The sequence below is a fragment of the Giraffa tippelskirchi genome, chromosome 4, assembly GCF_054371585.1.
Source record: "Giraffa tippelskirchi isolate mGirTip1 chromosome 4, T2T-mGirTip1v1.2.pri, whole genome shotgun sequence".
NCBI classification, from domain to species: Eukaryota; Metazoa; Chordata; class Mammalia; order Artiodactyla; family Giraffidae; genus Giraffa; species Giraffa tippelskirchi.
In genome coordinates this window covers 148,916,578-148,943,922 of record NC_137278.1, presented here as the reverse complement: position 1 = coordinate 148,943,922, position 27,345 = coordinate 148,916,578, and the positions used below count along the sequence as shown (strand labels likewise).

At 40.7% G+C, this 27,345-nt stretch overlaps 1 protein-coding gene, 1 long non-coding RNA gene and 1 other non-coding gene across 3 annotated transcripts in view; all 3 read left to right on the top strand.

Moving 5' to 3' along the window:
• RASSF3 (Ras association domain family member 3) overlaps positions 1–27,345 on the top strand; it is a 76,286-nt gene that overhangs the window by 7,632 nt on the left and 41,309 nt on the right. The window lies entirely within an intron of this gene.
• TRNAK-UUU (transfer RNA lysine (anticodon UUU)) lies at positions 859–931 on the top strand. The gene has a single exon. It is a non-coding gene; the product is annotated as a tRNA-Lys (tRNA).
• On the top strand, positions 6,020–9,939 carry LOC145545130 (uncharacterized). The gene is made up of 2 exons (XR_014081881.1): positions 6,020–6,147; positions 8,126–9,939. It is a non-coding gene; the product is annotated as an uncharacterized LOC145545130 (long non-coding RNA).

Genomic DNA, 27,345 nt, shown 5'->3' with positions numbered 1-27,345 from the left:
AGCATTTTGAAGTTGTGAAACTTGTGTATATGGGACTTCCCTTTTTTTCACTTATGAACTGAAAGAATAAAATCATCCTAGTGGCATTCTAGCTGCAACTCTTGCCTTCAGTGTACAGAGGCAAGGGCTCATCTTTCATAGAGTATTAAAACAGCCAGAGTAATCTGCATTTTATAGACTGTAATTGCCCACTGCTGCTACATATGATTCCATCAGCTAAGATAATTTACTAATTATATATTGCAACACTCAGTTCTTTTTCCAGACACTAAACAAAGTGAGATAATTAGAGGAGGAAAAAGGGTGAGGTGGGAGATTGGAAGCCAGAAGAATAGGTTTAGAAGACCTTGGATTTAAAAGATTTAAAATGTAATCAGCAGAATGTTTTCATGAAATTAATGCCAGTTGGCCAAAGTGTGTGTGTGGATTGTGCAAGGAGCTTTCTAAATTCATTTCCCAAGTGGGTATTAATATTCACGATGGGCTAGACTGCTGCTGGGATTCAGTGAACTAAACAGATTGAAACCTGCTCTCATGGAGTTTAGTTAGATCAATTCTTATCCGTGGTAAAGAGCGAGATCTTAGTTCAAACTTTGGCTCCATGTTTGTTATATATATGCTGAAAAAATGAGTAATTTCTCATATGTATATCGTTTGCACTGGGAAGATTTTAAGATTTTGTGGGTTAGCTAGAGCAATATTTCTAAATTTTTTAAAATAGTGATATAAAAATCACATCGCAGATGATATTAATACATAAATATTTTGCAGAATTATTTTCTAGGCTTTTTCACTTTTTTGTTTTACACATGTATAATCTTACTGTACTGTTACTTTTAAAAATTGTGATTTGGGAATTCCCTGGCAGTCCAGTGGTTAGAACTTTGTGCTTTTACTGCAGAGGGCCCAGGTTCAAACCCTGGTCAGGGAACTAAGATCCTACAAGCTGTGCGGCCCCACCAAGAAAAAAACATAAATAAATTGTGGCTTAATACGGGTAACATTTGCCATCAAAATCATTTTTCATTGTTCAGTAGTGTTAAGTGTTTTTACATTGTTGTGTATTCAATTGCCAGAACTTTTTCTTGGGAATTGAAACTCTGTCCTCATTAAATTACAATACAGTTCCCCTTTCTTCCTCCTGGCCAGCTCCTACTTTTTGTTTCTGTTTGGCTGTTTGATATCTCTCATAAATGGTATCATACAGTATTTGTCTTTTTGTGACTGGCTTATTTCACTTAGCATAATGTCCTTAAGGTTCATCCATGTGTCAAGATTTCCTTCCTTTAAGTCTGAGTAATATTCCATTGTATATGTATACCTCATTTTGTTTACCCATTTACTCAGTCAGTGGACATTTGGCTGCTTCCACCTTTTGGCTCTTGTGAATATTGCTGTTGTGAACAGGAGTGTACAGATCTCTCTTAGAGACCTTGCTTTTAGTATTATTATTGCTTAGAAACTTTGCTATTATTTCAGGTATGTACCCAGAAGTGACACTGCTGACTCATATAATTCTATTTGAAATTTGTTGAGGAATATTGTACTGATAGATTTCCTGCTATTTAAACTTAGAATTATGAGATATAGCTGTGTGACTTCAGCTATCATTTTGATATCTGTATTGTATTTTATTGAATAGACTCTCATTCCCGAAATAGGGAAAACATGGATGTTTCTAATTTTTGCTACTATACATAACATTGTAGTGAACAAGAGCAAGAAACCTTGACCATTTATGGATATTTTTTAGGATAGATATACAAAATAGAATTTACTGAGCATGAGGGTGTAACCATTTTTATGAGTAGTTATTTATTGTCAGTTTAAGACTTTTTAATCTAGTTTCATTGCACCCTCAGCTGTACTGGATGCAGTCATTAAGATAGAGAAAAAACTTGCAAAGTCACCTCATTGTTATTTAATTTGCATTCCCTTAATAGTGAGTGTAGGGACTTCCCTGGTGGCTCAGTGGTTAGGACTCTCTGCTTGCACAGCAGGGGGCACAGGTTGGATCCTTAGTGGGGGGACTAAGATCCCATATGCCATGGGGCAACTAAACCTGAGTGCCGCAACTACAGAAGCTGGTGTGCTGCAATGAAAACCGAGTGAATTTAATATTTTTTGGTGCTTTTGCATGGATCTTTCTCTTGGTGTGAGCAGTGTTCATGGCCTTTGACCATTCGTTAGGTAGGTAGAAGTCTGGAGAGCATTGCTCTTTGCGTCTCATGTCTGTTTAGCAGGGTAAATGCTTCTTCCCCTTTTTTTGTGGTCAGCTGAACTTCAGGTTATTTTTGACTTTGTTTGTACCAAAGGGTGGTTGCATATTCTGTCCTTTTGAAATACATTAGAATGTGTTTCAGGCTGACATCACTGAAACTCAGAGCAAAATACTTTTTACTCCTATAATTGCGACACGGGAAAATCATTGCTAAGACAGCATCAGCGTCCTGTGAATACGAATATAGAGGGCGGGGAGTTGGATGATGTGTCTTTTACTAATCATGTGAGAAAGGGTGACTAGGAGTGCCTGTTTCTTTTTGAATTTCAGTAAGTTTAACATGAGTTTTCCAACCACTATGGTAGAATTTGGAGGAATTGAAGTTATCTTATAAATGTACTGGGAACTGAAAAAAGTTTAGGACAAACTAGTAAAAACCCCACCTATGAAAGAGGATTTTTATACCATTTACTTAAAAGCATATTGTCTTTGGTTGAAAAATTGCAATTAGATGGAATCTGACCCCATAGTCCACTTTAAGTTTCACCTGTGTCCAAAATTGTTGCTTAATGTTTTATAATCTGATTGTTTTGCTCTCATTTAATTTTTTCCTTCTTTCAGAATATTTTAGGTAAGTGAATCTTTTAAAAGGCTGTGTAGAGTTATTTCTGACTTTAGATCGATGGTGAGCCCTTCTCAATCCTCATAGTCTTAGACAACTCAAATTTACCCTGAAAACTTCCCACAGATGCTTGTTTCGAGGAATATTTTTTGATATTTTGCCAGTTAGATCATAGAAATTTATGTGTGTCTGGTATAGTTCTCCAACAGCAAAACAAACAAAAACCAAACTTTTTTTTTTTTTTTTGAAAATAACATAACTAGGCGCACTGCATTGGAGAAAAAAAAAATAATCCTAAAATGAAGTTTAAGATTCCATAATGTTTTACAGTTAAAGGAGCTTTCCAAGGGAATTAAGATTCATTTGGTTTATTTGGGCTTTAATTTCAGCGGAACTTTGAGATGATAAGTTAAACAGAAGTTTTATTGGTTTAGGCCTTAAGCAGATCCAGGTTTAATGGCATGGCAGAGGTGAATTCAGGGGTTACTTGACTGTAGTCAGTGATTTCCCAGCTATGGGAAAATGTAAATATTATGTAGGTGGCTTAAAGAAACAATAATATTACTTTTGTCTGTTTAAGCCTATTTCTGTTTGTTTAAATGGACTTGTGGATTGCTTTTTCTTGCCAGTTTTCCTTTGAGGGGAAGTGCTGCCCTTGCAGAGCTTTCTGAAGTTTGAGAATTCCTTTCTTGCTTTTCCTAATGACCTGTGTGGGACACGCAGCCCAGTTGGCTGGCGTGACGGTGATGGTTCTGCCATGCTGAGGTGTGGGATTGGATCCTCGCTGTCCTGGGGGTCTCAGCTAGAGGGAATTTGTTCTGTGTACTGTACTCAAAGCATAATTGTACCTGACATTTGGTGGAGAGGGTTTGGAGGTAGGTTGTGTAGAATGAATATTTTTTAAAAAGGCAAATCTAGCACCAGTATAAGCAAATTAACTTGAAAGCCATTCTCACTGCACATAGTTCTGTGCAGTTTTAATTACAATGAATCTTAGCAGGGAGAAGCAAGATAGGGATCAGGGGTTGAGAAGTACAGACTGTTATGTATAAAATAAGCTACAAGGATATACTGTACAGCATGGGGAATATAGCTTCTATTTTATAATAACTACAAATGAAGTATAACCTTTAAAAATTTTGAATCACTCTTATTACACACCTGTAACTTACAGAATATTGTACATCAACTATACTTCAATTAAAGAATAAATATTTTTAAGAAGAAAAAATGGATCTTGATCTTTTCAGGTGAAGCTATTACTATTTTTTTTTTTAAAAAAGGACTGGATTTTGTTACGGGCTAAAAGGATGGCATTCTTCTAGACTAATTGCAGGCAGTTGTGTGAGGCAGCCTGAGTTAAATCAGTGCTAGCTGTGTTGTCATGGGTAAGTCATTGCACCTCTTTAAGCTTCAGTTTCTTCATCTGTGTATTACATGCGTGCCTGGCACATAATAAGCAGTAACAAATATTAGTCACTGTTATTTGTGGAAGGTTCTACTATATATGATCATGTACTTTGAGTATGCTAGGTTGAATAGAGAACTGACCGTTGTTGAGAGATTTGAAGTGAACCTAATAATCTAGCTGAAGAATAAAAGACAGCAGGAAATTAGGTTGTCTCTCTTTGGCTTTATGGACCAAAGTAAATTGGGAATCTCAATGTAATTGATCAGGAAGAAGCTCCAGTCATTCCCAGAGGCTTAATTTTCTTTTCTTCTTTTTCCTCCTTCTGTATCACTGTGGTGTCTTTGTTTTCTGGTAAAAGGGCTGATTCCTCCTGACCAAGCCTGAGGCCACCCATCAAAGTCTTCACCCACTTCTTTCTCCTTTAGCAAGCCATTCCATTGGAAAGAGAAAGAACAGGCATTCGAGAGTGGGGTTCTTTTGCCCAAGCCTTTATGTAAAAGTTAACACACAATATGAAAGCGTTTTTCTTTTCATCCTCATCTGTTCTCCCTATTTTATCTGCCTCAGAGTGTAGGGTTTTAGTTGCAGTTTTGTTGGAGGCTGCTGGCTTGACCCGGTGACAAATTCCATTTCTTCCTGGGGCTTTCCTTTTTCCTCCAGAACGTCTAAATTGCCATGTGCTTGGTGTTTAGGGACTTAGTCACTGTCTTCTTGCTGGTTTTCCTAAGGTCAAGTCGAATGAGGTAATGCCTATGAACTTTATAACATGCTGCAGGGGGTATGCTGTGGTTAGAGTCCTGGTTCCACACGCTGTGGCTGGCCTCCCACCCACAGAGTATCTGTCTCCTCTCTAAGGCATTTCTGTGTTGCTGAACACATCCACAGTTTGGAACCCAGCTTGCTTTTGCAGAATTTGAATGTTGGCATGAAGGAAGCTCGATGAGCCATGTGATCTGTTTGGCTAACTCTTCAGAGGTCACTTACGCTCTGTGAAAGTGGTATGAGTTTTAGAGTCTGATGGGAAACCTCTTCCTTTGGGCCAGATGAGCCTCTTGGGGTTTGCTTTTCTCTCTCTGCCCTCAACCATCCCTCCCTTTGGTTGCATGTTGGTTTTCTGAAACTGGCTTTATATTAATTCTAAATACCGTTGTGAAGAATTTTAATTGCTTTAAAAACTTCTGATTTGACTGAGCTGTAGTATTACTGGAGTACTTTTTTAAACAAACAAAAATTATTTATTTGGCTGCACCGGGTCTTAGTTGCGGCATGTGGGAATCTCATTCCCTGACTCAGGATTGAACCTGGGCTCCCTGCATTGGGAGCACAGGATCTTAGCCACTGGACTACCAGGAAAGTCCCTACTGAAGTACTCTTATAAATAATATCATCAATTTGTATGAAAGACTTGCAACAGTATCTGGCATGTGAGTGCATGTTTAATACACTAATATTAACTAGTATTATTTCTACTGGTATTAGCATTATCAGTTTAAAACAGTTTGGTAGGAGCTTTTGGAGAAGGTAATGGCACCCCACTCCAGTACTCTTGCCTGGAAAATCCCATGGACGGAGGAGCCTTGCAGGCTGCAGTCCATGGGGTCGCTAAGGGTTGGACACGACTGAGCGATTTCACTTTCACTTTTCACTTTCATGCATTGGAGAAGGAAATGGCAACCCACTCCAGTGATCTTGCCTGGAGAATCCCAGGGACGGCGGAGCCTGGTGGGCTGCTGTCTATGGGGTCGCACAGAGTCGGACACGACTGAAGCGACTTAGCAGGAGCTTTTATTCAGACTGGTGGCTCAGATGGTAAAAAAATCTGCCTGCAATCCAGGAGACCCGGGTCCCTGAGTCAGGAAGATCCCCTGGAGAAGGGAATGGTTACTCACTCCAGTATTCTTGCCTTGAGAATGCCATGGACAGAGGAACCTGGCAGGCTACAGTCCATGGGGTCGGAAAGAGTTGGACATGACTGAGTGACTAACACTTTCTTACTGAGACAGTTTGGTTCAATAGAAAAGTCTCGGAATCTAGAATTAGGAGGCTCTTGCTTTTGGATCTGTCATCTGTCAGTTCTGAGAGCTGCAGCAGGTTCCTTAACTTCCTTGAGTATCATTTTGGTAATCTTTAAAACAAATTATCATAGAGGGGTTAAATGAGAAAATGTGTGTTATAATTCCTAGATTATAGATTGTAACATAATTGTAAGTATGACAGCATCACAGGTGTGTTTAGAGACTATAAAAGTTCTTATTTTTAGTATATTTCTTGTATCTTATAAATTGATTACATATTCTCAGCCTATCATGGTATTAGAAGTGACACTTGACAAATAGTTGTTGAAAAATGAGTTTATTCCTCTATCTCATTCATGTGTGTCTGTATCTGCAAAGTGGTGATTTGTGTTTGAACAGTTACATCTAAGCAAGTTTTATTTACTTTATGAATGAATTATGATACTTAGGAAGCACTCAGATATTTTGGGAAAAAACAACATTCTAGTTCATTGTCAGATGAATCAGGGACCCAAGTAAATTTCATTAGTTTTAAGCCTTCCAGATTATCCTGTCTGTAAACTTTGTGACTCTGATGCTGGAAAAGATAGAAGGCAGGAGGGGAAGGGGGACAACAGAGGATGGGATGGTTGGATGGCATCACCGACTCAATGGACATGGGTTTGAGCAAACTCCAGGAGATGGTGAAGGACAGGGAAGCCTAGTGTGCTGTAGTCCATGGGGATGCAGAGTCAGACATGACTGACTGACTGAACAAAAACAAATTTTACAAGGGTGAACCACTTCTGTCCTGTTCACCACTGTATCTTCATTGTTAATGTGGTGCTTGGCTCAGGGCACAGAGGGGGGCATTTGATATTTGTTGATTGGCCATCTGATTGTTGTTTGATCAGACTCACATCAGAATTATAATCAAGAAAAAGAAGTTGGGTGACATAGTGGAACAGATTTCTTTTGGTTTCAAGAATAGTAATAGTAAGCAATGACAATAGATTCTGTATCATGTGAAAGTGAGACTTTTAGGTGAAATGGAAAGTATTTTGTACTGGGGATGGTAGAGACCTCCTAGGAAGGTAGGTTTAATTGCAAAGTCATGTCTGACTCTTGCAACCCCATGGACCGTGGCCTGCCATGCTCCCCTGTCCGTGGGATTTCCTAGGCAAGAATACTGGAGTGGGTTGCCATTTCCTCCTCCAGGTAATCTTTTCTGACCCAGGGGTCAAACCCAGGTCTCCTGCATTGCAGGCAGACTCTTAACTGACTGAGCCACAAAAGATCCATGGAGACCTCCTAGGCTTGCTCTTTGTTAAATAGCGAAGATAACTTTGGGAATTACTTAGCCACTTTGGGCTTCAGTTTGTTCCTCAAAGGTCCTGTCCAGTTCTGGGACAAATAGTTAATTTATACTAGAGCTGCATTCCTTATTGGAGGGAAAGTAACAGGTAAGTCTTGAAAGGGACTCCGTGAAATGTATTGAGATGCCAAATGAATTAGTTTGGAAACAGCTATCTGAAGTCTTATCTGGTTGGATGGGGTTGAATATAAGTGTATTGATTAGTCATTGCTTTTTGAGAAATGAGCAGAATATGTAGAATTATTTCTTTTTCTGAAGAGGGACCATGTTGGGAAAGAATCAGAGAAGTTCTTGAGATGTATTTAATTCATCCATATATAGTGCCAACAAGAATGGGTGTCATGCAAGCTGAAGGGAACACTTAATTGTTCTGAACTTCTGTATTGCTGGGGACTTCCCTGGTGGCTCAGAGGTTAAAGCGTCTGCCTCCAATGCGGGAGACCTGGGTTCGATCCCTGGGTCGGGAAGATCCCCTGGAGAAGGAAATGGCAACCCACTCCAGTGTTCTTGCCTGGAGAATCCCATGGACGGAGGAGCCTGGTAGGCTACAGTCCACGGGGTCGCAAAGAGTCGGACACGACTGAGCAACTTCCCTTTCCCTTTCCCCTTTCTGTATTGCTGGAGTTATAAATATAGTGTCAAGAGCTACTTAGGAAAGAACCCACCAGCAGTGCCACATTCCTCAAAGACAGGGCAGGATAAATGTTTGAGAGTCCTCTGCTTGCTGAGAACGTGAGTCCAGGAGCCACTGTGCTCACTGAGGGTGCATTCTTGTGGGTTGGTGTGGCATTTGGGAGTGAGGAAGTATATACATTTCCTTTGGAAAATTTCATTTTTTCTTTTGTTTCTAATATCTCCTTTATCCCAATTGCACATACCCTTGCCCGGTAAATGTTCCTTGAAAGCTTCTTTTAGCAAATAAAATCCTACTATGAAACATTTCAGAGTCTATTGTCTAATACAGCGTAGCCAAATGCCAGGCTTCTAGAGGTGTCTCTCCTCTTGCCCACACTCTGTGTTGAGTGCCTTAACCAGCCTCTCCATTCACTGATCCTAAAATACCCAGTGTAAGGCTCATTTCTTAGAATCTCTTGTCCTCTGATGGCTTTATGTGTATTTAAATATGACTGTCTTGACGAGAATGAAAATTCTTGGGGGCTGAGAATTTTTGCTATAGAGGCCATGTCAAATGATTTATGAATGTGATGATTAACTTGGTTCATTACTGAGACATTGTCTTTCCAGAGAATTTTTTTTTTTTTTTTAGTGGCTGTACTGCACAGCTTGTGGGATCTTAATTCCCTGCCCAGGTATTGAACCCAGCCCCTGGGCAGTGAGAGCACTAGCGTCCTAACCACTGGACTGCCAGGAATTCCTGAGAATTATTTTTAATCTGGACAGTTTATTTAGAACTTTGCTCTCATAAATTTCTAATTTCATATATACTTCAGGGGATGTTTCTTCAAGAACCTGAAGGGGAAGATATTTCCTTAAAATTGGTTTTTAAATATTTGAGGGATTATTGATAATTTAGAACACTGTAAATCTAGGTGGAATGGTCTTTTTAACCTGTGGAGTCTGAGGTTTTTGGCTATTATTTTAGCTAGAACAGAATATGCCTTGTATAATTACATCAAGGTTTGCTTTCAGTCATGGAAGTCATTGAAAATTATTTTTCTAGCAACAGCTGTTCTTTTCATTAAATATACCATAGTATCCCTGAAGTTTTGTGGTTCATTTTTGGGTTGGAAAATGTGAGATGTGATAAACAGAAGAGATGATTGATTTAGTTAACTGCTCACATTTTGGGTTTGTTTTAATTTGAAATGTTGGCCTCATAAAAATGAATATCGTGTCAGAATAGTTTATGTGAACTAAAATGTTAGCATCTTGTGGCAAGTAAACCACCGAGTCTCCAGATCCTATATGTTATAGTCATTAAGCATTATTTGAAGTATCTCTGAATTTACATAAGACATTCCATTCATTCAGACACTCACTGATTTTTAACGATTTTAGTGATCAAAAGGCAAAGTGTGGGCTGAACTATAAAGTAATGGATTTTCCCCAGATGTAAAATATGTATCTCAAAAAAGATGGAAATACAAAGCTCAAAAGCTACTTGGAGGGACTTCCTTGGTGGTCCAGTGGCTAAGACTCCAAGCTCCCAGTGCAGGGGGCCCAGGTTCAATCCCTGGTCAGGGAACTAGGTCCTGCACGTCGCATCTAAGAATTTTGGATGCTGCAACTGAAAGATTGCATGTGCCGCAACTAAGACCTGGTGCTGCAAGAAAGAAATAAAGAAAAAAAGAAAAAGCTGCTTGGAGACGCCAAACCATTCTTTGTGGCTGTCAGAACATGTCACATCCAGTCGTGTCTGCCTCAGGAGTCAGTTCTAGCCAGTCCCCAGTGGCTGTTGAGTGAGAGTGGTGATGAAGTGGAGGAGGGGTTGGAGACCCTGCTGATTTGGGAGGATTTGGTCGTGTTGAATGTGTTGGGGCAGTGACAGAAAGGAATCAGGGAGGAATTCGTGAGTTTCTGGCTTGGGTGACTGGAAGATGATGCTGTCACTTACCAAGAAAGGGAATATAACAGAAAGATCAGATTTGGGAGGGAGGGTAAGTTCAGATAATATATTGACTCCATGCTTCCCTGCTGGCTCAGACAGTAAAGAATCTGCCTGCAATGCAGGAGACCTGGTTTTGATCCCTGGGTTGGGAAGATCCCCTGGAGAAGGGAATGGTAACCCTCTCCAGTATTCTTGCCTGGAGAATCCCATGGATAGAGCAGCTTGGCAGGCTACAGTCCATGGGGTTGCAACGAGTCGGGCACAACTGAAGCAACTTAGCATGCACATGGGGTCTTCAGCCAGAAGCATGGAGGATTCCAGGGTTTAAGGGGCAGTCGAAGCAGAGTGTGTTCATGGAAATGGATCAAGAAGGAGTGGCTGGAGGGGAGGGAAGAGAACTCAGAGAGAGTGGGTGTCCTGGGAGCCAAGGTAGAGGCCTGCCTCAAGAACAAGAGCTTGGCATTTAAAGATGCTCAGCATTGCTAATCATCAGGGAAATACAGATCAAAACCACTGTGAGCTATCACCTCACACCTGTCAGAAGGACTGTCATCAAAAAGAACACAAAATAGTAAATGTTGGCGAAGGAGGATATGGGGAAAAGAGAACCCTACTACATTACTGGTGGGAATGTAAGTTGGTATAGCTGCTGTGGAGAACAGTATGGAGGTTCCTCAAAAACTTAAAAATAGAACTACCATACGACCCAGAAATTCTACTCCTGGATATATATCTGAAAAAAATAAAAACAGTAATTTGAAAAGATACATGTACCCCAGTGTTCATAGCGGCACTGTTTTTAATAGCCAAGATGTGAAAGCAACCTAAGTGTCCATCAACAGATGAATGGAGAAAGAAGAGTGGTACATATATATGATGAACTAGTACTCAGATGCAAAATAAATGAAATAATGCCATTTGCAGCAACATGGATGGACTTGGAGCATATCATGCTAAGTGATAGAAGTCAGAGAAAGACAAATACTGTATGTAATCACTTATATCAGGAATCTTAAAAATATAACAAACTAGTGCGTGCTGTGATTCATGGGGTCGCAAAGAGTCGGACACGACTGAGCGACTGAACTGAACTGAGTGAATATAACAAAAAAGAAGCTGACTCAAGATGTAGAAAATGAGTTAGGGTTACCAGTGGGGAGAGGGGCAGTATAGGGGTAGAAGAGTAAGAAGTACAAACTACTAGGCATAAAGTAAGCTACAAGGATATATTGTACAACATGGAATATAGCCAGTGTTGTATAGTAACTGGAGTATCTTTAAATATGGAGTATATCCTTTAAAAATGGTAAATCACTATATTGTGTGCCTTTAATTTGTGTAATATTATATATCAACTAAAATTTAAAAAAAGAACGACTTTAAAAAGAAAAAATAAAAAGAACAAGAGCTTGGTCAGTAGGACAAGTACTGCAGAAAAGCAAGGAAGGACTGGAGCAGAGCCAGTAGGAGGTCTCTGGAGACCAGTAGGAAGAATACATGAGCAGTGAGGATGAGGGGATTGTTGAAGGGGATGTCTGTCTTCTCAGTGGAAAGGACTGTATTTGGACCGGAAGTGGAAGGGACTGCCCAGAAAGACGGCTTCCTGGAGAATGGAGTCAGGGGCAGTGAAGTCTGGAAATATGCACATGATACAACAGATACAACAGGAGATGACTAGGAACCTGAGTTGGTGGCAGATAGATTTGGATGGAAGAGGGAGCTTTGCACAGATAGGGGGCAGGCATGGGCAGAAACCCTCAGAGGCAGGAAGAGGGAGTGCTGGTATACCTGGACAACTGGCTGTTGTGTGGGCGTGGCGGCTGGTCTCACCAGGCGTGGTGAGAGCCACGCCTGGAAGAGGAAGGTTGATTGGCTCTGAACAGCCAGACTGAGGACTCTGGACTTTGTTTTCTGGTAAGGAGGTGTCATTTAGGGAGGAATAATGTGGTCTATGACTTTGAAACCAATAGCAGTTTATGGCAGAGTTGAGAGAGAGGCAGGGCCATCCTCTGGGAGGCTATTGTCATAACCTGGGTGAAGGTCATTAGGGCTAGAAATAGGACAGGTGTGGTGGGAGAGAGGAGGCTTACAGAAGTTGAGTAGATTGGCACCTGCCTGATCAGGTGAGGGAGGAAGAGGAGGAGGAAAAAGAAGGTGTGGAAAGTGACTGAGAGCGTGACAGCATCGTTGTGGAAACAGCACAGGTCTAGTGAGGAGGTGGGACAGTTCAGTTTTAGGCCCATTTACAAAACATCTATGGAGAATCCAGCTGACAACCAGGACCAGGGCTCTGGAGCTCAGGAGGGAGGTCAAGGCAAGAGGCAAAGAGTTGGCAGCATGAGATCATCATCCTTAAATTAGAGGTGGTTAAGTTTTATTTGAAGGAACAAGAGAGAAATAAATCTTGATGTGAAACTGTAAATGTAAACTTCTCAGACCACTGCAGTATAATTTTTATCTTTCTTAGATTAAGGCCTTTGATGAGGGGAATGTGGACCTGCCCCAACCCCCCATACCTCGAAATTAACATGACAAGAAGATGTTAGGAAATAAGTTTCACTAGAAATGCTGTTATCTTGATAGTTTTTTCTTCTCCTGTTAAAATCTGTTTCTTCAATCCTTTTATTTTTTCTTTCTGAGGAGACAGACATTAGAAGACTGATGGGGACTAGCTAGCTGGTTGTATTTTTGAAAAGTCTTGGAAGGTGCAATATACTGTGTTAAGTGTGGTATCACTGCATTTTATTCCCTGGGTTTGGCAACAGTGGATACTTAATAATGAGATGATCTAACGCATTGTTCAGGGATGGATTTAAAGAGAAAGCAACTAAAGTAGTTTATACTTCTTTTCAGGAAATAGGCTGATTGCAATTTGCGTTTAGCTAAATACTGACTTGTAGAGCCTTGCCTTGGGATGGTCTCCCAGAAAATCTATGTTTTCCTGCTTTCTTTTGGAAAATGTATAAGCCGGTAATATTGCTGTTCTGTGGAAATGTTAGTCACACAAAAGTAGATTCTTTAAATCTCTGGAATGTCCAGCAGTGTGGTGGGCGTTCTAGAATTTGTGGAAGGATGTGAGTGGTTATTCTTCCCAACCCCAGATGCTCTCTGTTGAATTATCTCTACTACTTCCCTTTTGATTTAATGCTTCAGAAGAAAGATGAATCTGCCTGCTTTTATGGTATCAACAAACGTGTTGAGTGCAGAGCTATGCTTGGCTCTGAGGATAGACTCAGAGAGGAATAAGTCAGTATTCCTTCCCTCAACAGCACAGTCCAGTGGAAAATCATGAAGAGCTGTTGTGGTTTTGTGACGTAAAAAGAAATATGTATTTGGTACAAAAATTCTAAAAGCCCTTGGAATGCCCTAAGTGTTAAGAGTGATAAAAGTGAAAGGAGTGTCTTTTATTATTCATAATAATAATAAGCAAGGGGATCAAATCAGCCAATCCTAAAGGAAATCAACCCTGAATATTCATTGGAAGAACTGATGCTGAAGCTCCAATACTTTGGCCACTCGAGGTGAAGAGACCCAGATTCTGGGAAAGATTGAGGGCAGGAGGAGGAGGGGACAACAGAGGATGAGATGGTTGGATGGCATCACTGACTCAATGGACATGAGTTTGAGCAAGCTCCAGGAGATGGTGAAGGACAGGGGAGCCTGGTGTGCTGCAGTCCATGGAGTCGCAGATCGGACTGAACAACAACAAAGCTCCTTTCAACCAACTGGAGTTTCTGTTAAGGAGGTGAAGTCTGAGAAGCCCCTAAGGTTTGAGGGGCTGGTTGCCTGGGGAACCAAGCACGGGATTAGAGGGTTTAGGATGGGGAGAGGGGCTGGAGATTGGGTTCAATCACCAGTGGCCAGTGAGTTAATCAATCATGCCTATGTAATAAAGCCTTCATAAAAACTTACGTGCAAGGGTTTGTAGAACCCCCTGGATGGTCAACAAGGGCAGGTGCTGGGAGGATGGCACCCATGGAGAGCCATGGTCAGTCTGAGCCTCTGCCCATGTACCCTGTCTTAGGCCTTTCTTCCATTTGCCTGTTCCTGAGCTGTGTCCTTTGTGATAAACTGGGAATAGTAAGTAAAGCGCTTTTGTGAGTTGTGTGAGCCATTCTAGCAAATGACCAAATCCCGATAAGGGATTGTGGAAACCCTCGATTTACAACTGGTTGAGTAGGAGCACAGGTGACAACCTGGCCTTGCCATTGACATCCAGAGTGGGAAGGAAGCTGTGTGGGCATGACCTTTGTAGCCAGGGAATCTGCTCACCCCAGGTAGGTAGTGCGAGAATTGAGTTAATGTAGGATACCCAGGTGGTATCTGCAGAGAACTGCTTGGTATGGGGGGGAAACCCCCACGTAGTACAGTGCATTTTACCTTGATTGCTTCAGTTCATCCTCACACTAACCCAGTGAAGTAGGCATGGTCATTCTCTTTGTGCATGAGAGGCACGGAGAGGTTCACTGGTAACTGGTAAGTAGGGGAACCAGGAATAGAAACTGGGCAGTCTGCTGTGAGAACCCACACTTAAGAAAGTGGTGAAGGGACTTCCCCGGCGGTCCAGTGGCTTCCATCCCAGAGAGCATGAGTTCCATCCCTGGTTGGGGAACTAAAGTGCTGCATGGTGGGGACCAAAAGAGACTAAGAAGAACAGAAAAAATAAATAGTTAAAAAAAAAGTAGTGAAGAGAGTAGGGGAAGTTAGTTAGGTTGCCTCTGTCACCTGTGCAGAATCAGGGGAGGAGTGTGTGGAGCTTGGGCTGGGGGTTGGGGAATGGTGAGAGGAGAAATCATAAGGTTAAGGTTGAATTAAGCCTGATGGACTAGTTGGAAGTCAAATAGTAGAAGGTGATGCTAGAGAGGGAGAGGGACCCAGATTGTGAAAATAGGCGGTGTCTCCTTTTACATCAAGTTTACCATGAAATTCCTAAAAATATACTTTCATGTCTGTCGCACATTTACTGTGGACATTCAGCAGACGCTGTTTGAATTTATAGCATTCTTATTTTCATCCCAGTTGTACTCATTATCAGCTAAAAAAATATGCTCGTACCACATGGGTGGAAGTTACAGTGATTATAATGACTGTCGCTTGCAACTCCAGAGAAGTTGGGGATTTCTGCATGGTTTATTGTAATTTAAAGAGCAGTCTGTAATTAGCAAACTTTGGAAGTTTGTTTCAAGGAGTGGGAGATGAAGGCCCTCAAGAGGCTAGTTGTATATTGCTGCGTGTTTGTTTTCCTCTCAGATCAGAAAGAAAATTTAAAGGATCTTGGGTGAATTCCGAGAGTTAGTCAGCCACTCACCCTTATTGGCACACTGAGATTGCTCCAACGTTTGCAGTAAGGATTATGGAGAACAGACCATGCGCAGAACTTAGTACTCCATGTAACTGGGTCATTAGGAAAGAGTCCTGGTCCCTCCCTTTAAGGAACTCTGGGATTGCATGGGGAGACCTACATAATAGGATGTAATTTGTGAACAGCAACTGCTAAGTCGCTTCAGTCGTGTCCGACTCTGTGCGACCCCATAGACGGCAGCCCACCAGGTTCCGCCGTCCCTGGGATTCTCCAGGCAAGAATACTGGAGTAGGTTGCCATTTCCTTCTCCAGTGCATGAAAGGGTAAAGTGAAAGTGAAGTCGCTCAGTCGTGTCCGACTCTTAGCGACCCCGTGGACTGTAGCCCACTAGGCTTCTCCGTCCATGGGATTTTCCAGGCAAGAGTACTGGAGTGGGGTGCTATTGCCTTCTCCGAACAGCAACAGCAGCAGTATAAATGAGTATAGAGGAGAGGGGATTAAAATAAATACATTTGTGTGTGTGCTCAGTTGCTTCAGTAGTGTCTGACTCTTTGCAGCCCTATGGACTGTGGCATGCCAAGCTTCTCTGTCCGTGGGATTCTCCAGGCAAGAATATTGGAGTAGGTTGCCATGCCCTCCTCCAGGGGATCTTCCTGATCCAGGGATCAAAACTCTCATCTCCTGCTTGGCAGGCGGATTCTTTACCCATTGAGCCACCTAGGAAGCCCAAATACATTGAGGAGACATTTAAAATGAACATGTTATATAATACTACCCCTGATCTATTCATTTGTGAAATTCTTGATAAGTATGTGGGTGCCAGGAGGCAGAACAGAGAAAAGGGCAGACCTAATTAGGAATACCTCCTGAAGGTTGTAAAACTTTATTTGGATTTGGGTGTCGGAAAAGATCAAAGCTCAAGCAGTGATGGAGTGGGTGTGTCTTTTATTTTTCTGTAGAAAAAGCAATGGTGTGTATTTTGAAAAGGTTTAGATTGTCTCCAAAGCGTAATGAGTTTTATAGACTTATTTTCAGAAATAGCCTGTGTGCCTCTAATAGAGGTTATCTCTGGGGGTAGGTGTATAGTGAGGACTTTCTAGAAACGGTGCAGAGTCTATCGATTGGAATCAATCTTAAATGGGGATGTTTCTTCCTGCTCTTTTTCCATAATTGTTAAATCAGATATTTCTGCCAGAGAATCCAGGGTTATAGTACAAAAGGAAATTATTTTTTAATTGTTATATTATCAAAGTAAACGTGAATTTCTTGAAGCAGGTAAAAATGCTAGGAAAGTGTGTTTTTCTTTTGCTATTGTAAAATAATTCTGAATACAGTAATTATATAAAAGGAGTATGAATACCTTTGTAATTGCCATCCATCCTAAAAGATAAGACACTGCAGATAAGAATTGAAGCCTCTGTCTGGGTCTCACTTCTGGCCTCATTTTCTCTCTCCCTTCCTTTATCTCCAGTTTTTTTTCTTTTTCTTAATTATTGCCACCCATGTATTTTATGTTTTTTCCGTGGGTGTCTATGTAAATACTCATCATCAATAGTGTTCTTTCACATGTTTTTAAAGATTGTAGCAGTGGTGTAATAGTGCATGTTTTTGTCCGTCGCTCACTTCTATTGTTCTGCCTTGTTTTTGAGAATTTTTTCGGCTCTAGTTCATTCTTTTTAATTGCTCGACACACCGTAGTGTATCCATTTCCCTGTTGATGGACATTTAATTATGATTTCCTCCCATTTTTCTCTAATACAAATGATATTGCAATATACATTTTTACATGTCTCCTTTCATGTGCGTGAGACTTTCTGTAGGTTGTAATCTCAGGAGTGGACCTGCTTAGTTATAGGGAAGGGAATGCATTTTTCTGTCCTTTGGTTATGTTCCTGAGTCCCTTCTTTGAAATGGAAGCTTGAGGATTAAAACATTATCTCTTTCTAACTTGTATAGTGATTTTTTTAAATAATCATAATGAGCCTCTGAAACTTGTGGTTTGTGGAAAAGAGTACAGAATAGGTAGTATTTATTATGCATTAATTTATTGGTGATTTATGTAAAATTCCATTTAATTAAATAATGCATAGTTGCGTATCTTCACCTGCTGCTGCTGCTGCTAAGTCGCGTCAGTTGTGTCGGACTGTGCGACCCCATAGATGGCAGCCCACCAGGTTCCTCTGTCCATGGGGTTTCCCAGGCAAGAGTACTGGAGTGGAGTGCCATTGCCTTCTCCGTATCTTCACCTAGGATCTATTTTAAAAAAAAGAAAAATTTCAACTCTATTTCTTTGATTACCAGTACATACTCACATGAAGTTAGAGTGAATGTGACGTGACAGGACAGGGGAGACATTTGAATAGAAAATAACATTTTTTCGGGGTGTTTAAGTTTTCTTCAGTTTACTTCAAAGTCTTTTTAAATTAAAAGCATCCTATTGAGGCATAATTGACATGCATCATTATATTAGTTTCAGGTGTGTGAACATCATGATTCAATATTTGTATATATTACAAAATGACCACCACAGTAGTCTGGTTAAAACCACATTTATCACCGAACATAGTTACAGAATTTTTTTTCCCCTTGCGTTGAAAAGTTAAGATTTATTCTCTTAACAACTTTCAGATATACAATACAGTATTAACTAGTGTCACCATGCTGTCCAGAAATCTCTTTTTAAATCCTTGTTATTTGTCAGGGTGATCAGGTGGAAGGGAACAGGTGCCTTAATTATGAAGAATGGCGTAAGTCATGACAGAATCTCTTTGAAATGACCTCGTGTGCTCTCTTTGGGTGAAAGAGGATTCTGTTTTCTTATCATCCTCTTCCTGCTCAAGCTGCCTACATGGAATTTGTGACTTACATGATACCCGTTGGACTGGCTTAGGCTGATAATATCACTTCCTTCTTGTTTTCTTCCACATCTTTTTAAAAAAAGAATATATTTATTTTTGGCTGCACTACACAACATGTGGAATCTTAATTTCCCTACCAGAGATCGAACTTGCTTTCCCTGCATTGAAAGCGCGGAGTCTTAACCACTGTATCACCAGAGAAGTCCTTCTATGTCTTATTTTTTAGAACTTTTTTGTAACTCTTTTCAATAAGATCCTAAAACCATTTCCTGTTATGGTTTAGTTGTTTCTCCAAATATTTATTTCTTCTGGCAGGAATCAATAAGAGAGTTACTTCTCATGACTCTTGGCCACAAGTTGTGATGTGTCGTTATTGACAGCAACCTTTTGAGCAACATGGATGATCTGTTATTTTTGTGATGAAGAAATGAGGGGTAAACTTCGTATTTATGGATTTAATGTAAATCTCTGACTGATTTCATCTGAGTCTTTTGAGGGCCTTTTATATTCTCCTCCACTGTCTTGCTGGTTTGGACTTGGAACTTGCAAGTGAGTGACTGTCAAAGCTGACAACAAATGGGAAATCCTGTGGATGTGGGGTCCTGTGAATCTGTGCAGTTGTTGATACTGGGTTTGAGAAGTAACTGACTCCAAGGGATATTTATGCAGTTCATCTGTTCTTGAATACCTGCATTTCTTTAGTCATGTAAAGTACATACTGATTCTTATTCCTATACTTGGAACCATCTGATTATAATTATTTGTTGCAAATTATCTTTTGAGGTTTCCTTGTAAGTTGATCAGCTGACTTGGTTATTTAAATTGTTTGCTTTATCCTCTGACCAGGTACTTACACTAAAGTTTATCCTAAAAAAAAAACAACCCAAAAAACAAAACAACAACAAACCTATGGAAAGATCTCTTGCAAGAAGTCTCATCACAGTCTTATTTTTAATAGTGAAAAATTTGGATACAACTTAAAGGCCCAATACCAAACCTCTCAGGTATATTAACATTCAGCTATTTAAAATTATTTGTATAGTGATTAAAAGTACAGGTTCTGGATCTAGACTGTATAAATTTCTAATTCTAGTGTTGTTACTTAAAGCTGTATGACTTGGGCAAGTTTCTTTTTTTTAATTTTTTGAATTGTAAAATATACATAGCATAAAATTTACCATTTTAATCCCCTTCAGGCATACATTTAAGTGATAAGAAGTGCATTCACATTGCCATGTAGTCAGTGGAATTCATCTTTGTAACAGTTAACAGCTTTCTTTGGGTTATTTTGGATATCAAAGAAGTTAAAAGAGTAGACTGTGCCTCAAGTCAAGTGAAGTGAAAGTCGCTTAGTCATGTCCGACTCTTTGCAACCCCATGGACTGTAGTCCGCCAGGGTCCTCTGTCCATGGGATTCTCCAGGCAAGAATACTGGAGTGGGTAGCCATTCCCTTCTCCAGGGGATCTTCCTGATCCAAGGATCGACCCAGGTCTACTGCGTTGCAGGCAGATTCTTTACCATCTGAGCCAGCAGGGAAACCCCCTAGACTGGTCCATAGTAAATACTCAGTAAACATTAGTGATTTTATTTTCATATAAAAATAAAATGTGTGAGAGTGTACATGTATATGTGTATTTGTTGTTTTTAGTCACTAAGTCATGTCCAACTCTTGCAACCCCACAGACTGTAGCTTGCCAGGTTTCTCTGTCCGTGGCATTTTCCAGGCAAGGATACTGGACTGTGTTGCCATTTCCTTCTCCAGCGGTATATATATATATATTTGTATATAAGGTATACCCTATAGTGATTTCATATGCATAGTGAAATGGTTACTCAGTTAAGCTAATTAACATGGTTTCCTCACATAGGTACCATTTTTTTGGTGTGTGATATGAGAGGACCTGAAATCTATCCTTAGCAGATTTCCTGTATTCAGGACAATATTATTATTAACTGTTGTCATGCTGTACATTAGCTCTCTAGACTTACTCATCCTGCATAACTATAACTTTGTACCCTTTGACCAACAAACATTAGCTATTGTTAAAGTATTCAATACCCAGATACTCACGGAATTTTTTAAAATGGAAAAGATTTTCACTGGCAGGCTCTATCTCCTCTGGGTGATAGGAAAAGTCTCATTTTGCTTCTGTCCTTTTTTTTTCTCCTCTAATTACCCTGTTTTTCTTTTGTAATAGAAAAAAGCATTGCATGCAAATTTTATTCCAGAGTCTTTGGGTAAAAACACCCAGAGGTTACTGGCAAGTTAATCTTAAAAGGACAATTTGATTTTTCACTTGATCTCAGAGTTTCTATTTGTTCCCCTTGATTGACTAATTGTTTAAATAAAAGTTAAGGTTCATTGTGGCGTGCCTACAGTTGTGTCAAAAACACGTTTTCATACAAAGGCAACTTCCTTAAGGGTATACATAAGATTGTGTATAGTTTGTTAATCTTATTGTGGTATTTTGTTTTTCTTAACTATAGTTTCCTGTTCTTTTGATTTTGCATGTCGACATTGCTGAAAATAAATATTTTGGTCTGCAGAGTTCGTAAGCGAGATGGAGTGGTGTTTATAATTCAAGGAAATAGCGGAAACCAACATCAGTTAAAATTGCATAAAAGGCCAGGTGTACTTTGATTAGAGTAAGGTAGAAGAGCCGACTCTTTGGGAGAAAAGACGCTCATGCTGGGAAAGATTGGAGGCAAAAGGAGAAGGGGGCAGCAGAGGATGAGATGGTTAGATAGTATCACTGACTCAGTTGAGCAAACTCTTCGAGATAGTGAAGGACAGAGGAGCCTGGTGTGCAGTCCATGGGATCCTAAAGAGTCAGACATGACTTTGCAACTGAACAACAACAACAACAAAGAAAGCAAAGAATAATCTCTGTTCCCTGTGCCCATGTTGTTAAAGTTCTTACTAAAGTGAAGGTGAAGAGAGTGAAACAGAAACGTTTCTCAGCAGGGTCATGTTTTATTTTAGCAAATGTAGTTTTTGTAATACCTGTTAGCTTATTATTTTTTAAAATACATTTTTATTTATTTATATGGCTGCACTGGGAGCTTGCGGATCCTAATTCCCCAAGCGTAGAGCGAGCCCATGCCCTCTGCAGTGGAAGCACGGAGTTCTAACGGCTGGACTGCCAGGGAAGTCCCTTACTACCTGTTTAAACACCAGTAACATTTTCTTTTCCATTTTAAGTCACGTTGCCTCGGGCATATGTGCTGTATTTGTTTCGACTTCCTGGCGTACTTTGAAAACCCTGGATGCTAGAATGAGAAGCAAGGCCCACACAACTTGGGTATTTTCTTATGGATTCAGGTGGAATTATTGATGGTTTGCATGCTCTGAGAGAGCTTCTGTGAGTTTATTCAACAAATATTTAACACTCACTGGGTTGAGAATTTTTGTGGGTTGGGCCAAAAAGGAGTGACAGTAATGGACAAATAATTTAGGCAAACAGTTATTAAGTGACGAATACTGTGTACTGTATTAATGAATATGTACTGAACGAGTGAATTACTAAGTAAGAAAAGGCACTGTATTGCATGCCTTAATTGTATTATCAGTTAACCATCATCACCCTATACATAATCCTGTAAGACTGGTACTGTTATCATCTTCATTCACAGGAGGGGGAGTACATTAGGGAAGGATTTATCTTTTCTTAAAAAATGTTTTCATCTTGAAAGTGTTTATGTATTTTTGGTATATTTTCTATTTTATAAAGTAACAGTTTTTATTACTAATCCTATCTCCTGCCATTTATCAAAAGAAAATTTTATTCCTGAGGTTAACAATGGAGTATATTGTGTCTTCAGACACAGAAGCTTCGTCTGTACTTGTGTAGATAGCTAAATGTTAAAAATGGAGATATAACTGGTATAAAGTTGTAATGGTACAGTTTAGTGAGTCGCACTCTCTCTGCCCCTTTCTCTACCCACCACCATCACCCAAATCAATACAGTACATTCTGCCGCCCCAGGAGATTCCTTTGTGTCCATTGCCAGTCAGTAAGTTCCTTACCCCTTGGCTAAAATCACTATTCTGACTTTTATCACTGTAAATTAACTTTGCCTCATCTTCAACTTCATATGAATGAAACCATGCACTCACTATGCAGCCTTCTGCCCAACACAGTATCATGTCATTGATCCATGTTGTTGCCTGTGTCAGCAGTTCGTTGTTGCTATGTGTTATTCCATTGTATGAATATGCCATAGGGTACCCGTATTCCTGATAAACATTGGGATTGTTTTCAGCTTCTTTGATGAACATTATTGTAGTGCATATCTTTTGATGGACATATGTCCTCATTTCTCTTGGGTATATACCTAGGAGTGGAACTGCTACATCATGGGGTTAGTGTTTGACTTTAGTAGATATGCTCGGATGTGATTAGACCAATGTACATGCCCACCAGCAACACATGAGAATTCCCTTTGCTGCATTTCCTTGCCAACAGTGTTTTTTTTTTTTTAGATGTTTGAATTTTTCTGCATCTTCAAGTAGGGAGCTTGGGAGAATGTTGTTGATTGCTGCAGCTTGGATAGGATGAAGATAAATTAACAATATACAATCAGCCATAAAATTTTGCTCAGCAACTTTTTCAGACATAGTGGTTATTTCAGTGGCAACTAAAAAGTAGTTGTTTGGACCCCACCCATCCACTTTTTATTTAAGCCAACTTTGTCAAAATTCTAGCCCAGTTATGCTTATATTTTTTCAGGGTAAGAGACTCATCATTTCCTCTCTAGTTTTCCTGTTGAAATATTTCAAAATCCTCCGAAAATTCCTATAGGAAACCTTATACTTCAGAAGGAATCAGTGTTTGATTTTTCCCTTCTCCAGCACATATTTCTTCTGTTGAAATGGAGCAAGAGACCCAGGAAAAACAATGTCTAAGTACATTTTGTTGATCTAATATTACTTATTACAGCTTTCATTGAGGGCCTCCTCTAGGCCAGGCCCTGTGCTGAGTGATTTATATTCCCTAGCTTCTTTATCCTTTGTCACAACCCAGTGAGGTGTAGTTCCTGTTATTATTCCCATTTTACAGATGAGGAAACTAAAGCTCTGAGAGGTTAAGGAGTTTACCCAGGTTTATCCAGTAGTAAGAAGCTGAAATTTTAAGTCTGTCTAGCTGACAAAGAGCAAAATTAGGCTCCCTCCTTATCACTACTAGTTTTTAATCATTAAGTAAGTGGTTGATCTCTACAGTGATAGATAGTTATAATTTACTAATTCAGTTTCTTTTTAATTGAACTTTCCCCTCCTCATCCCCATGCTGGCAAAAGATGAGTGAAGCCCATATTTGTTTTTCCCCAAGATTGTTTTTTGGCCCTCTGAGGAATATATAGAACACAATGAATGGGAAACGGGTCCAGTCAGTCTTCCGCCATGCTGTATGTGGTCCCCACAATGAGAGATGCACGTGGCTGGCGGGAGCTACAAAGCGCATGACATGGATGAAGAGCTGTGGCTGTCGAGGTACAGGCTTTGTGCAGGAGATATCTGTGCTTTGAAGTGACTGGACTTTGGACTTGTGGGCACTAGAGGCTGGGCCAGGGACGATTGGATGGAATCTGTGCTCTCCCACCTCCAAGTTGCAGATAGTTGTGTTTGGTGGGACATGAGGTATGTGTTAGGCATATGCTTGGCGAGGCGTGGCCTCACCAGATCCTGATCAGGTCAAGGAGGCTCTTGAATGTCTGGCTGTGAAGCCTTTCGAGGTGTTTCCTGCTTTGGGAAAATGAGCTGGGCAGCACTGTGGCAGCAGGTGGAGGTGGAGAAGCCTCTGGAAAGTTTGCCATAGGATGTTGGCCATGCGGGATGGAAGGTCAGCAGGGAGGCCTGGGCTGGAGGAAATGGACACAGAACTGGTTATAGGAGCCGTGCGAATGGATGGAGCCCTCTGGCTAGCTCCCTAGTGTCTTCAGTTGTGTCTGACTCTTTGCGACCCTATGGACTGTAGCCTGCCAGGCTCCTCTGTCCATGGGATTCTCCAGGCAAGAATATTGGAGTGGGCTGCCATGTCCTCCTCCAGGGGATGTTTCTGACGCAGGGATCCAACCAACGTCTCTTAGGTCTCCTGCATTGGCAGGTGGATTCTTTCCCACTAGCACTACCTGGGAAGTCCCTCCCTAGAGGAGTGGAGTTAACCAGAATTGCTTATAAAAACTCTTCAAGATACAGGCCTGGACCAACCTCGGAGCTTCTGATTGGATGGATTTGGGGATGGATTTTAATAGGAGCCTCTGCTTATTCTAATGCATTTTCCCTCCCCACCCTGCAGTTTAGAGTCAGTGAGGAAAATGGGGACGCTTCTAGGATTCACTCAACCTCTCAGGGGCAGGAGAGTCAGACGAGTTTCCTGTCTTTATGGTCAAGGGAGCAACGTTAAACATCTCCAAAAAGGTCTTGTTTCCAAAGTGGGCACACTGTTCCTGCTCAAAGATTTCCGGAGCCAAGAGCTTGCCAACTTCCCAGGCTGCCGTTTTTGGACAATTTCGAGGATCAGAAAAGCTTTTCGGTGAAGCAAGCCAAAGTGTCTCCTTGTATAGCTTTCCCAGGGTGGGCCTTCCTTGCAGGGAGCACAGGGCTGGTGCTGTCTCCATGTGATACTTTTTATGGTTTTAAAGCCAGTTTTCACATTTCCCCAGTTTTCCTTTTTCCCAGCTGAAACACCTTCAGTGTACCCTCATATCGTTTTCAGAGCCTTTGTTACGATCTTCTTTGAACTCTTCCTCTTTGTCACTATTGCTTTTCTTTTCTAGGATTTTTTTTTTCCTTTTTTGGCTGTGGATCATTTTAAAGGTCTTTTAAATTTGTTACAAGCTGGCTTCTGTTTTATATTTTGGTTTTTTGACCTAGAAGCATGTGGGACCTTAGCTCCCTGACCAGGGATCGAACTTGCACCATCTACATTGGAAGGCAAAGTCTTAACCACTGGACCACCTGGGAAATCCACCATTGCTTTTCAAATAAGACCTCCCCACATCCAGGCATTCTGACCTGCACAAGATAGAGTGGGACCGTTTATTCCTATCTTGTTAAATAGAGAAAACACTTCTGCAGTTTTTTTGGAAGGAATGGAGGGATCCCAAGTATAGACCTTAAATATACTTTTGATTTCATCTTGGACTCATCCTACTGTTTGAGCCTGTGGACCTTAACTGTGTTAGCTGGCCCACCCTCCCGGCTGTTATTTTGCTAATTTGGTAAGCAAATGTGATCCTTTCCTAGCAGAAGAGGAGGCAGGCCTCAAAGCCAGGCTGAGGAAGCCTCTCCTGGGTGTCTTTATCTCATGACCCACTTAGTAAGTTCAGTTAGGAGCTGACAGATCAAATTCTAATATTTACTCAATACTGACTAATGAGTTGTCCTTGGGATGTTCACATTAAAAAAAACATGGCCTTTGCACCCCAGGAGGTGTTTACTAGAGAGGAGTTTTGGGGGTCTTTTCCTGCATCTTAAAGAAGCAGTTGCATTAGAGAGATTTGCTGTTGTAGGTGTTTTATATAGATTCTTACACGTCTGCTTCAAATGTATTATGAGCATTGGAAAGTCCCTGCACTGGGTGTTTACTTTTAGTCATACTGTTCTGCAAACTTTATGACTTGGGCGTGTAAGATTGTTTATATGGCTAGGTCTTCTGCCTCTACTGCTGTTGACACTGATTTCTTACCTGCTTTTAGAATAGTGTCCCAGAGGTATTTGCTGTATATGCTTGGCTGCATTTGATATAAATACATTTCAGGTTGGCGCTGGAAAGTGCCCTGTAACCATATACAGAGCTAACTTACGAAGGATATGTTATTGCATTTCAGACACTGGAATCTAATAATAGAAAAAGCAGTCTTTTGACAGGCTGTGCCTCTCTCTGATGCCCCTTCAATTTTATTTTTTTAAGCTGCTGACTAAATGTCAGGAGCTTTGGCAGCAGCTTACCTAATTGAAAGCCCAGGATATTTGGAGAGGCAATAAAATGATAATGACCGTGGTGCCTTAGAATGCATATATTGAGGATTATTTTTAAGGTACCATTTAATGTTTAATCATAGATGTGATTATTACGTGTAAGTTACTAAACATTCTTGCTTTGAATTATTGGAAGTGCAAAGGCAGTAGTTTTGAAGATTGCTACAAAAAACTGATTGATCAGATAAAAGATGAGCAAGCTTTTCAGTATATCAGCAATTTCCTTTTCTTTACTTATTGAATAGAGTTGAGGAAGGGGTGGTATCTTAGCTATAAATTAGAGGAATAAGCAGAATAAACATTGTAATCTTACAATTTCTTGAATAATGTAACTTTCTGAATAGTGTATTTTTATTTTGCTTTATAGAACCTGATTTGTGACTTCTTTAAAGACGCTGTCCATTTTTAAATATGTCCTTCTATATTTTAAACGGAGAAGGCAATGGCACCCCACTCCAGTACTCTTGCCTGGAAAATCCCATGGACGGAGGAGCCTGGTAGGCTACAGTCCATGGGGTCGCTAAGAGTCGGACACAACTGAGCGACTTCACTTTCACTTTTCCCTTTCATGCACTGAAGAAAGAAATGGCAACCCACTCCAGTATTCTTGCCTGGAGAATCCTAGGGACGGCAGAGCCTGGTGAGCTGCCACCTATGGGGTCGCACAGAGTCGGACGTGACTGAAGCGACTTAGCATAGCATATTTTAAAACTTCTATATCTTTCACTGGGACTTCCCTGGTGGCTTAGATGGTAAAGAATCTGCATCAGTGCAGGAGTTGTCCAGTCACTCAGTCCTGTCCGACTCTGGGACTCCATGGACTGCAGCATGCCAGGCTTCCCTGTTATTCAGTACCTCCTAGAGTTTGGTCAAACTCTTGTCCATTGAGTTGATGCAATGCAGGAAACACGAGGTCATTTCCTGGGTCAGGAAGATCCCCTGGAAAAGGGAATGGCTACCCACTCCAGTATTCTTGCTTGGAGAATACCATGGACAGAGGGGCCTGGCAGA